The sequence below is a fragment of the Pelecanus crispus genome, chromosome 1 (genome assembly GCF_030463565.1).
Source record: "Pelecanus crispus isolate bPelCri1 chromosome 1, bPelCri1.pri, whole genome shotgun sequence".
Lineage (NCBI taxonomy): Eukaryota > Metazoa > Chordata > Aves > Pelecaniformes > Pelecanidae > Pelecanus > Pelecanus crispus.
The window spans coordinates 190,982,865-190,994,905 of record NC_134643.1 but is presented as its reverse complement, the minus strand read 5'-3'; positions in this window follow the sequence as shown (position 1 = coordinate 190,994,905).

The window sequence follows — 12,041 nt, the reverse complement described above, 5'->3', positions numbered from 1 at the left end:
TGATGTTGTTTATTTTTATTCACTTTTTTCCCCCTTTTATTCTTTCCTTCCAGTACTGAACTTAGTTGTAGAAGTATCTGGAATTTAATGAAAGGTAAGTTTAGAAAGGAAATGTAAATTCAGTAAGCCTGTTTGAAATTCATGTCATGAAAAAAAGAAAGTATTTTATCTCAAAGACTGTAATCTAAAAGTTTAAACATATCAGGGACAGTATGCCATTCACTTTATCTAGTAAAACACACAAGAAGTAGTAACGATTCTACATAAATTGGATGACGCCACTTTTCACTGAGAGTGCTCCATATCACATAAAAGAGAATGTATTTCTTTCTTAAAAAAAAAAAAGCAGATGAAAAAAGATTTCACCATGATAATGCTCTAATTTTTTCTCTTCAGGATGAACAAATAATGTTACCTGTAGATAAAAGCCATCTTTTTTATTATTTATTTGTATGGCTATGTTTTACAGGATCTAGGATCTGATTAAGTGCTAAGCAAACACAAAATTGTAATATAGCCCAAGCACCGCCAAGATCAACAGACTGATGCAAAGAGAGAAGGACAAGGAAAGAATGGGGCAGTGTACAGATCACAGTCAAGCAGGAATGAAGGTGTTTAAAATTTTCTGAAGGTTAATATTTTAAAATCTATAGCTTATCTTTCATGTAACTTCTCAATTACCAAAATGGAACAGGTCAGAGATGACATAGACCACATACAATTTACAAACTGCAATTACTTGTTCTTGACTGTTGAGGTAGGTTTTTTGGTCCATGTTTTTTTCAGGAAACCTTCCCAGTCATGTTCTAATATCGTGCTTGTTCATCTGATAATTGTGAGATGATTCTACAGTAAAATTTTAGGACACTTCTCTCTTAATAATCCTAAACTGTAGAGGACAGTATGAAGTTTGATTTATCATATTTGTGGTCATAATCCAAACAGAACTATAGAATGACAGAAACAATAGCTTTTTGGAGGTTACAGTTATAGGTACCTGGTTAAAGGCAGAATAGAGATTTTGGAAATATGGCTTAGCTGTAATTTAACAGAATTTTGCTGTTCATGTTGATAGCACTCAGTCATTAGTAAATATAGAGGAAACCTTTATTTTAAACTAGAAGTCAAATTGTCTTGGAATTCCTACATTGAATTTCTTGTTTGTTACTAATGAAAGGAAGCTTTTACTTTCATAATATATATTGGTGTATCTTGTGGCCAAGAACTGTAGAGAACTTTGCAAACAGAAGCAAGCAAGCAAGTACCAGAAAAAAACCCAACCTCCAAAAAACTATAGAGTAATGTGTTAATCTGAAAGTTTAGTTGATATTTCACTTCTCCTTACTTTATTTTTAAGTACATTTTGAAACCTTGATAAATGACCAGGAAAAAAAAAAAAGATTGTATGCCTTGGGACAAAGTTCTTTTCTCAGAAACACAGGAATCTGAACACCTCATTTTTTTCTTCTTTCTAGTGGTAGCAAAAGCAGATTAAAAAAGAAAAAAAAGAGAAAAAGACATTAATAAAATAATAATATTTGTATTCAAAAATGTACCTTAAAATATTAAATATTTCTAGTAACAAAAAATCTTTCTTACTCTCAAATGGCCTGTGAAATATTTCACATTTACCTTCTTATTATGCTGAAACCTTAAGCATTGTTTTTCTCAGACAAATCATTTTTAATCATTCAGAATAGACTTTTTAAATTATCATTTCTTCAGCTTTTCTTTTTTTTTTTTCTTTCTTTTTTTTTCCTGCTGGGAGACTTCTTTGCACAGAACTTTCTGAGACATAAAACTTTGCATCCATAATGAAGTGCCATTTCTGTAAAGTTATATTTGCATTTGAGAGTTGAGGACACTCAAGCTATTGTCTACCTCCTCCTGTTTCAGGAAAAGTTCATGGACGGACCTTTCACTATTTATGTAAACCTTTGAGGGTCATATGTTCAACTGGTTGAAACAAATATAATTTTGTTCAGTGAACTCACAGTAAAATATAAAATGGGGCAATTTAGCTGGAGTATTTGCATAACATTTTTTATACTACAAATTTTTGTTTTTTCATGTCCCAAAGAGGTGACTTCAGCCTGGAAAAAGTTGCCCTATAACAACTGCATGGAAAGTGAAGACTGAGAAAAGAAGAACTTTTTAAGAGACAGGTTGGAGGAGGCACCAGAAGAAAATGAAAACTAAGGGAGTGTAGGGTCACAAAACCCAATGATTACATTTAAAGAAATCTGTGAATCAAGGAAGTAAAAAAACCCCAACAACCTGTAGAACAAGAATTCTTATAACTGCACTACAGTTTTCTTATAGGAGTTATTAAAAGACTGATAAGCAAGGGATGTAGGATGGTGTCACAGAGTAAGAGTTTAAGACATAAGCTATATATACCTTGTTGGTGATTGAGATAAAGAGAAAATGGATAGTGTTGCAGCAGGTGCGATTTTTTCCTAGGGGGGAAAAAAAGGAGAGCAATGATTACTTTTGGTGAAGTTCTAGTTCCTGAGCTGTAAAATTTCTTTCTTTTTGTTTTTTCTCTGGGCACATTACTGGTATTCTGCTGATATCCTGGGGGAGCTACTCCTACTCCTACTTTATGCTAATATGTGTGAGAAGCAGACTTTATACCAGATCCTTCTGCTGTTATTGTAGTAGTGTCTCTGTAGTCTCAGTGCTAGGGATTCCAAATGTATAGGATGAGAAGACACTAATGAGAAACGGTAGAAATTAATTAAAAAGCCATAAAGTTCTATTTATGCACATAAGAATATGGATTTTTTAATGAAGTACTCAGGCAGTAACAGAACCACTGATAAGTTTTATGTTCTACCATAAAAATAAAAATTGCAGCTTTTCACTAAAATAAAATTTCCATTTCTGATGGATCATGTGATTTTACAGCATTGAACTTGTCAATAGTATGGGGATTCCTGCTACATTGTGCAAAAGAGAAATATTCAGTTTCCACTTTTGAATAAAGAGAATAAAATAAATGAAGTATTTTTAATGAGGAATGTATTTAATACTACCCTGAGAGTTTAATGTCAATAAAAGTTTCATGGTGTATAGATAGAATATGGGTCAGAAGAATAAAAGAAATTAAATGTATCATGCTAATATCACCTGTACATCTGAGATATAGGTATGCTTATATAAATATTTTTACAGTCTTTAAAATTATAATAAGGAGTTGAATCAATAGCTCGTATCCACTTCTTTGAAATACCTGCCTCATCACTCAAAACTGTTTTGAGTGCCTAAACCATACACGTATACACAAACCTGTGCCAAGCAAATACTAACGAATGGGTTCCCAACAGACTCTGAATTTGATCTAAGAAGATGAAATGCTATTGTCATAGCTGAACAAAGTGTATTTCTCCAAAGTATCCTTTCATGTGTTGTCCTTGTCATGGCTCTCAGAAAGTCTTGATGAGCTCCTCTTTCCAAGAGATGTAAAGTTTGTAGGAACAGGTAACAACAAAACCAGGCAGTCTTTCAGACACAGAAGCCATATGAAACAAAAGCAGTAGAGAACAGAAGGAGAAAACTCCAGGCTAAACCCGGATTGGGAACAAATATTCTGAGTCTAACTTCATTATGTTAATTAGTGAGAGTGTAGAGAGAAAAGAGCAGTTAGCACCGTGGCATGGGGGGGGAGGTTAACAAGGGGGGCAGTGATAAGGTCACTAGGTCCTATGCAACAGGGAGAAGAGACTTGCGCTTATTGCCTGTGAAACAGCAATGCATTAGCAGGAGCTGAGGTGTGGGGTAAATTTCAGGGGGCCGTAAAACTAATGTTCTGAGAGTCCAGTTTTTGTGTCAAGAAGTGTATAGCACAAGTCTGTAAGTATTTCCTTCATTGTCTGGTTACATGTGTGCATGAGCAAATACCTTTACATTGACCATGGAATAGAAACAAGATTTATAAGCACAGTTTTTATACAGTGAGTATATCACTGCGTTACCACATAATGAGATTCCATACAACAGACGGTTCTATATTTCACAGGGAATATATTGTCTCCACCAAATTACTACAAGTTACTTTCAAAACAAGTTTAACTCCCATTAATGAAACTGATTTAGTATATTTTGTATTTATGCTCTTTTTGGAAGACTCAACAAATTTAAATGGCTGAGTCATATATAAGCCTAAATATTAAAATATTATGATCTGCCTTGGGTGATAAAGTGAAGCAGTTTACAAAGTAAATGACATCTACAGCCACTCTAGCAGGCAGCTAATACTATGAACATATTTGGGGGCATGGCATCATTTCCCAAAATATGACACAGAAGCACAAAGTTCTGTTGGAGACCAAAATCAGCTATTTATTAGTGTCAGAACAGTGTATAACAATGTGACTTTGTTTATGGCAGAAGTGCCTTTGTACTGTACAAGTATTGCGTAGCATTATTTGACAATGAAGAACCTAATATTTTGCCTGACTACAGCTACAGAACTTTCAAATCAAAGTACTTCGCTCTTGAAAAATGAAAGAAAAGCAATATGAATGATTCTGTTCTAATGAAGTGCAGGGCTTCTCTTGGGAATAACAATATGATAATTCATATAACTGAAGCATTCCGTGTAAATTGTCAGCTATTCAAATTAAAGAAGTAACTAATGAATAACTGCATGCAAGATTGCATGGTGATTAGCAGTACAATATTTAATATCAACTGATGTTATCAATCATTTCCCACTGTAATTACCCAAGGTGTTGAATAGAAAATTGCTTTTAAAGTACATTTCAATAAATGAAGTATTAATTATTACAGGTAACTTGTAAAACAGACTATTGCCACATAGTCAGAAGCGGGAAAAAAAAACATTTTTAAGATTTTCTTTTTCTGTACTAAAATGAAACAAATGTTTTCTGAAAAATTCATGGGCAAAGTGAGTGAGAAATACAAACAAAACCAGCCCTTAAACTCACCAGGCACCTGATAGTGAACTTGTCAACAATGTACAAAGATTATGTCCATAGTCAGCCACAGGCACATGGCCTAAACAGCACAATATTCACTATCAGAGACAGAAATGCAAACACCAGTTGAGAGATTACAAGTACATTGGACCTTATTTTTGGCAATGCAATTGCAATGTTTAAGCACATTAAAAAAAAAAAAAAGTTATCTTCTCACCTAAATTAATGCATTCATTTATTTATTTATTTGTTTACTTATACAATCTATGCTAATGCTATTCTCTGATTATGTCATGCAGATAGTTAGTGCATGCTAACGTGTTTTTTAAGAAGATGAAAGATAACATGCACAGTAACAAGAGCAGGGCTACTTTTCATCCTGCATTAGTAAAATGAAGTCATTTTCTTGGAGTCTGTGAAATTATACTGATGTAAGACTATTTGTATGATCTCTCTTAATTTTGACTTTTGCAGGTGTTCCATTTGATTGAGTTAATCATTAATTAGAGCTGGGACTTGAATCTGAGTTTCTTTTATCTCAGTTGTACGTAAATGACTACCAGATTAATAGATATTCTGAACTGGCAAAGTGGTGAGGGATATGTTTCTCTTTGGTTTTGAATAGAAATTTCATCCTGGAGCTAAGAGATTTTTCACAATATACATTTAAACCAAACAGATAGTTTTGCTTTAAGTTCCAGATTTGACAACCATCTCTACATAAATAATTTTCCATAGATTTTATATTAACAGTAGGTAAGGGTGAGGTGGGGAGGAGACATCTGAGTCAGTAGAAAACCACTTTGCTGATTAATTTGCATTTCATGACATTTTTACAGAGTATGAAAGTTAATTTGATTCCATGTCCTTGGAATATGCTATATGTCTCTCAAACTAATTTATCTTTTAATTGCTATCAAAGAATCGCAGAATGGTTGAGGTTGGAAGGGACCTCTGGAGGTCATCTTGTCCAACACCTCTGCTCAAGCAGGGCCACCTAGAAGCAGTTGCCCTGGACCGTGTCCAGATGGTTGTACATTTTTTCATGTATTTCTTCATATATTTTTAATTTCCTACTTCTTTGAAAGAAATCCAGGTGGTTTTAAGTGTTTGGGGGTTTAAATTATTAATTTATTTTTTCCTATTAGTGAATTCCAAGGCCAGACAAACTATTATGAATTAAAGGTACTGAAATGGAAGAAAATTCATGCTTTACTATGTGTCTTGTTGCATTTCTTTTAAAGATCTGGAACCATAGTTGTGCAAATAGGAGAGACACTAATGTTGACTGTCTTCAGACATTTAACTCAAATCATGCCTAAGTGAAGAGGTAAGTGTTCTTATATTTCTTATAAGCTGTCCTGGAGAGGACAGCTAGAGGGAGTTTCAGAACAGAAGCCTAACTCACAAATAGTTATTGGAGGAGCTTTTTTCTTTCTCTGTGGACTAGAGAGAAAGAGTTTAAGAAGGCTACCCTTCTAATATGCAGATTTTAATTTGGTCCTTAAATTAGGTGAGATTAATAATTTTTGTTGTGTTTGAGAAACAAGTTTGTGGTTAGGGCAGTGTGAAAGGATCAATTTATGCATGGCTCATTAACTGCAATGACTGAAGTTTAAAAAAACCAAACCTACAGAATATGTTAAGGATCCCTGGAAGTCTGATGTCATGCAAAGGAGATATCTAGTTTTGGAGTTTGCAGGAGAGAAGTTACAGTTTACTCAGACTTGTAGTAAAGATATTTTTAGCATAGTGTTTTGCTACACTTTAGCTAAGCAGTCTGTTTCCAGAGGATCTATTTTTCCAATTTAAGCACAAAAGTTTTCATTAAGTGCTCAGAAGTATATTTTCAAAAAATTGTCAGCTGAGCAGGAAGCCAGCTAAACTCGCCAGGACCAGAGCAGGACATGAAAAAAACAGGGAGCCTGCAGAGATTTAAGCTAGTGTTCCTTGTTCAGACCCAAGACTATGTAACCTTCTTATGTACAAGTTTCAGCTGGGAATCCCTTCCTGCAGTTTGGCATATAAACTGAATTGTTGACTACAGCAAGTCATGCCCTAGTAGCTGAGCAGCAGTCTTTATGCTGATACAAGGACTGGCAGAAAGCAGAAGTCTGACAGGTTCTGGTTATGCCGATTCATTTAAAAACCAAAACAAAAAGAAACGAAACGAAACCAACCAAACCAAAGGGGAAAAAAAAAAAAGACAACAATAACAAAAAATGAGCAGTATAGCCTTGCTCTGCTTTGTGCTAGTCCCTTCTATAGCATATTTCCCTTGGAGAGGGCTAAATGGAGTAATCCAAAAGAACTAAGTGAGTGAACATTAAAACAGGGTTGATGATCAGGGATAGAGTGCTCCAGCTCCACTTAACTCACAGTCTTCTTTTAGTAGACAAATAGGCATGATAAAAATTAACATGGCTGCAATGACTTAGTCATGATGACAATGAAGGCCACCCTTCACCTCATTTGAAAATCTAGCTGTCATACACCATGATTCAGACTAGGACTCTTGAAATGTTTGCTAACTGTGTAACAGCAGTACGTATAAAAGTTATTCAGCTGATCCATTACAAAGAAGGCTGAGTAACTCCAATGCAGGGATGCACTTAGCAGTTTTGAAAAATGTCAGCTATGAATTAAGATGCCTACAAAGGTAGGGAGATGCTGGAGTACTTAAGGCTCTGGACGTCCTTTTTCCTGTGGGTTGACCACAGAAAGACAAATAACACCCTACTGATGAGTGACTCGTGTCCTTGATTCTGCTCATGACCTCCTTGAAAGCTAATGCAAAAACTAAAAGAGGTTTTCTGGATCAGAATTTACTCTTCATCAAATTAGAATGAAAGCCCAGACTAATTCTGAAACAGATAAATGATCTCTCTGTGAATGTGGCACGACTCTCTTGGCAAGTCTTGTGCTACTGTTTTCTTGAGTTGTGTTTCTAAGCATGACAAATGGAAATTGCATTATCCACTTCATTAAAAATGTGTATGAAAAGGGATGGTCTTTTCCAATGCCTGCCAAGCTGTCCTACAGCCTTCCTCCTCTTTTGCCACAAGCAGATACTTGGTTGTTTCTTAGTTGAAAAATGTTCAACAATTTTCTGCCTACCCTTTCACCTCCAGGCCTTCTCTGCTCCTCCCCAAAGTAGCTCTGTGACCCTTGTTATGCTGAAATTCTTATCAGACCTTTGCTACAAAATCCCCAAATGATCAAAGTTTTAAAATAAAATCTTTCTGAGTTTTTTTGTCTTTGTTTTTTCTTTTTTTTTTCTTTTTAACCCAAATAATTTCAGAGAGCTGATTTACAGCACGACTCTGCTAACAGTCATGTCAACACAACTAAGGCAGCAGCAAACTGCAATATTTGAATGGAAGTGACCAGCCAGGAGGAGGCAAAACTGGGACTATGAGATAGTACTTTTGCTAGAGGAAATATATCACTGAAATTCACCCTTACTGCATTAAAGCCCTAGGATGAGATAATGCAGTGGTGCTGAATGAATGGTTCTGAGAGAGCATATGCAAACTCTCTGGTCTGGTACATGAGGGATCACTTTATGTTTTGCAGTATAATGTATACAAATTCAGATCTAGTCAGTTTTCTGTTCGTAAACTGGAAAACAAAACAAAACCCCAAACCCAATAGCCTCTAGTAACAATTCCTGAAAAGAGAGAGAGAAAAAAAAAATCCTCAGGGTTAAACTGTCAGTTTACATTGCAATCTTAATAAAAAAGAACAGTTGAAAGGAATCAGGTCTCAAAGTAATAACCACGTCAGACACTACGGTGTAAACCCATATCACAGAATTATTTTGATTTATGTTTGTAGTATAGATAGAAATACCAAAGAGATTATACAATGAAATTTTAGCAGAACAAAGTCTCAGAATTTGGTCTCTGTACAGTTTGCTACTCAGAAGTCTTGCTCAAGAGGGCCATAAACCTGCTTTACCGGAAGTTAGTAATTTGCCTACTGTGTGTTGAGTCACCTAATTGTTGTTTATGTTGATGTAATTGCTATGATAAAAGTAGTAAAATGGACTAAACTAGATTTTCAGAGCTATAGAATGATATCCTCGTTAAATTAAGAGATGATCACTGAATTCAAACTGATTGGGTATTAAGACATTTCCCAATGTTAACTCTGCATAATAAAACATGTTTTACATCGTGTAAGAGACAACACAGACAGAATGATGCCAAAAATGAATAGAGCTCTTTGAAGTCTGATGACCTTGATGTATCCCTTCCTTACCATTTTCTGATTTCTCTATTCATATTTTTGGCTCTTTATAGACCATTTCAGAATTGAACAGCTTATAAGAAAAAGTGTCATACTTACAGCAAATTGTTGGGGAGAAGGAATACAGAAATTCTATTAAGCATTTGAATAACTCACAGTGTGACTTTCTGCTACTAAACAGGCCTCTCTGTGCCTCAGTTTCCATATTTGTAAATTGATAATTCCTTTGCTTGCATGGCACATTCTGAGTTTAAAACATTAAATTTCTTTAATGACTGTCATGTGAGGATCCTAAAATGCCATTCAAATATTGAAGAAAAGGTTTAGATGCTAAATAAAACAGCCTTGTCCCCTAGAGGAGAAACAACTGATGTAGTGTTTGTGGACAGTCACGGTGGTTCCTTCATAGCAAACACTGAATCAAATCTTGCAATAAGGGAGTGGTAAGAGGTAGAACAAGCTCTTAAGAAAAAGTGTGGGAAAGGCCAGAATGCTACAAAAAATACTGGACTTTATAAGGGGAAGACCTCCTGGTTCAAAACAAACAAACAAGCAGTTTGGAAGATTGGCCAAAGAATACAAAATGGAATAGTATACCAAAAAAATCCTTTTATTAGATATGGTCAGAGAATGGCTAGAAAAACCCAAGATTTTCAGATTCTGCTAAATGAATGTTGAGGGAGATCTTCCAGTTTTGGGTGGAAGATTAGAGAGCTAGAATAAAAATACCAGCAGACAAAATTGTCTTAAAAAATAAATTACTTTAGAAACAAATTTGTGTATGAGAGTTCTATCAAGTTCCAAAATTACATACAAAAGAACAAATTAGAGTAGAGATGCTGACATCTGCATACTCTACTCCAGCTACAGGACTGTGGTAGTCCACCCTGATGTCTCAGTCTCTTTTATAACTTTCATTACTATTTCTATTATCATTACTAATAATTGTTTTATATTCTCTCTGGAGTGAAGGAAGCAGCTTCCTGAGTTTTGCTTGTAAAATAGAGATGAGTATTGAATTTTCTTCACCTCCCTTGCTGCATACAAGAGAATGTTCAAATTAGTGCATGTGTTTGCAGGAACTGGTGAATTTATATAGAAAGAATTCAGGGCATTCCTTGTTGCCTCTGCACTTTACCTCCAATACTACAGGGTCCTACGAGACAAAAGTGCTACAAAAAGAATGCTACATGGATTCTTCTTTTAATTACTAGGAAAAGTGAAATTTGTTCATCTGGGATTCAGTCGGGGCTTGCAGGAGGGCTGGCTGAATCAACCATGGATTTAAACTGTTCTCTTTTCCTCTGAGATTTGTTCCCTTAACCCATCTCGCTGAAGTGTTCATTCAACATTACTTGCAATCATATGGAAGTTCTATATATAATTACAGTTACTGTTTTCTGTATCAGTTGTCAAATTCTTCCTTTTATAACACCTGTACTGTTACCTTAAATGTAATGGAATGCCTCAAATGGATCAGATGTCATTATGGCAGTCATTGACCCCATATATTAATTTTGGCATGAATGACTGTGACCTTAATATTTTGGGAGTGAAATGCATTTCTTCTTTCTTCCTGACAGTTTAGACTGAAATTAGACTTACTCATTTGTAATAATAGTGTTCTTTTACTAGAAAATAACAAGTTGAATTTGCATACTAAATAGTACACATTTTGTTGCTTATGTTGATGAATGTTCTTTCAAGCATTAATTAGGTACTCAACACCTAGGTATGATTTTAGGGGGAAATGTATTTTGCTCAAGTTTTATTAGAACCATGTAACGACATTTCATTCAGTGTTCTGTTGCACTATTGAGATTTTCCATATTGAGAGATAGGGAAAGGAGAGGGCAGATGGACAGACAGACAGCAAAAGGCAGTCATCCTTTCAGCACCAATCCAAGTAAAAACTCAGACTCTAAAGATGCCTGCCACTTGACCACTGTAAAGATAATCAGAAACCAAACAGAACAAATCAAATAGGATAAAAATAAAACAAACCCAAAGCATCAAAAAGAAAACTGAATTTAGTGATAATGTCTGTAGGTGCAAAGCCTCCTTCTGCGTGATTACTGCACGTCCATCTAACTACAGCAATAAATAACAGCCATTAGCAAAAAAAAAAAAAAAAGTCAGATCATATCAATAAGGTGCTTACTGTGCAATTCTGTAGCAAAAAGTGCTTAATATAGATAAATTATAAATTGAATGCATGTCTGACATCTTTTGGTCCATTTCCTTTGAAATATGCACTTAAATGTTAATATTAGATTCCATAAACAAGTATAACAAAAAGGGCACCCACAACAGAGATGAAAGAACATAAAAGGCCTGAAGTTGACAGTATAACTACCAAATCTGATAGAGCACAACAGTTATAGAAACATAAAACATGTTGAAAACATCATAATTATAGCTGGTTAGAGATCAAAGAGATATGTGCAATAAAAGCAAACATAAGCAAGCAGATAAGACACATTAAAAAGAATTCTGCTGTAAACATGAATGATGGCTATAGGATAATGTTTAGCTGACATTATTCAATTAAAAATAAAATGTTTTCATGACATTGACCTTTTTTATTTACTTGCTAAATTTATTTATTAATTTATTTTTATTCAGTTGCTTAAAATTAAGATATTATGCTTTGAGCATGAATGTAGATATTTTAGATGTATATAGGTTTTATGCTTTGAGTATATGTTTTCATACACATACATGCCACACATACATATATATGCACACACAGGAACACACATGTATATACAAATATTTGTATGTGTGCATGTGCGTAATAAGATTGTTTAAGGGAAGAGTTTATATGACATGCTATGAATACCTGAT